The sequence below is a fragment of the Propithecus coquereli genome, unplaced genomic scaffold, assembly GCF_000956105.1.
Source record: "Propithecus coquereli isolate 6110/MARCELLA unplaced genomic scaffold, Pcoq_1.0 Scaffold24, whole genome shotgun sequence".
Classification (NCBI taxonomy): Eukaryota; Metazoa; Chordata; class Mammalia; order Primates; family Indriidae; genus Propithecus; species Propithecus coquereli.
Genome location: NW_012147952.1, coordinates 10,098,645 through 10,100,323, shown reverse-complemented (window position 1 = coordinate 10,100,323; position 1,679 = coordinate 10,098,645).

Below are 1,679 nucleotides of genomic sequence, written 5' to 3'. Positions count from 1 at the left end.
CTCTCTTGCGTGGGCTAGAGTGCCATGGCATCTGCCTAGCTCACAGCAACCTCAAATTCCTGGGCTCAAGCAATCCTCCTGCCTCAGCCTCTCAGGTAGCTGGGACTACAGGCACGCGCCACCATGCTCGGCTAATTTTTTCTATTTTTAGTTGTTTGGCCAATTTCTTTCTATTTTTAGTAGAGATGGGGTCTTGCTCTTGCTCAAGCCGGTCTCGAACACCTGAGCTCAAACGATCCGCCTGCCGCGGCCTCCCAGAGGGCTAAGATTACAGGTGTGAGCCACCGTGCCCAGCCAAGATACCCTTTTAACAAATTCTTTTTCTATTTAAGTTATCCAGAATCTTTTTCTGTAATTTTCAATCATGAACTTTGATAAGCATAGGTATTCTCTGCATATTTGGGTTGGTTAGGGAAAAATTTATTCTCAAAGTTACATATGACCTGTTTCTTGAATAATAAGTATAAATTAACCAGAAAAAAAACAACAAAATAAGGAGATAGCATTTGATGCTGACATACAAAGGCACGCAGGGTGAAGGATAGCAAGAAATCCTCCAGATCTTCAAGTAATCAGTGTGTGTGGAGAGTCTGGGGAACTGAAAGGTGATATTGGGGATTTTAGAGACAAGGGACTAAAGAGATACAAAGGGACCAGGCAAGAACAGGACCATTAGCTTGAATGTCCATGGGCAATGGGCGCCATTGATGGTTTTTACATAAGATTAACATGAATAGATTTGTGTTTTGGAAAGGTCTCTCAGCAGCAGTGGGAAGCTTGATGTGGATGGAGATTGAAAGAGGGAAGATTGATAGAAAGAGTGATATAGTCCAGGAGACAGTGTGAATTAAAGTTATGGAAGTGGGGATGGCAACATGGGGGTCAGTTGTGTCTAGAATCTATGGGACTGATGACCATCTAGATGTGGGAAGTGAGAGAGAGGGAGAAAATAGGGATTAATTCAGGGATGGATGGTGGTGTCTTTATTCTCTGAGATATTAACCCATTAACCATTAATTAACCATATCTCAACCATTTGAGAAATTAACCTTTCCTCAAACTTAGCTCTATTGACATTTTGGGCCAGCAAATCTTTTTTGTGTGTATGAAAGAGAATGTCTTCATAATTGTAGGACATTTAGCAGCATCCCTGGATCTACCCATCATATGTCAGTAGTACCCCTCTAACCCCAGTAGTGATAATCAAAAATGTCTCCACACATGGCCACATGTCCCTTGGGCACAAAATTGCCTCTGGTTGAGAACCCCTGGGTTAATAGGAGGTAGAGTAGGTTTGGGGTGGAGGGAAATTAGTGCATTTTTGTAACTCCTATGTTTGTGGCACTTCTACGTGGAGATGTTCCCTATGTGGTTGGAGGTAGAAACCTGGATCTCACAGGAAAGATTTCGGCTGTAGATATAGATTTGAGAATGTGGAGTGTGCTGTGATAATTGGCACTTGGGTAAAGGCCAGATCTCCCAAAAAGTTTAAGAAAAGCAAAAGGCCAACAACAGGTACCTGGTGTTCCCAGGATTCAGAGCTGATGTATGGAGGACACTGAGCTCATCAAAAAGACCAAGAAGGATGGCCTGAAAGACTTCTTTCTCTCCTTTCTCTATGCCTCTTAACAAATGTATATGTGCACAACCCTTCTAATCATATTTATTAAACTATAGAA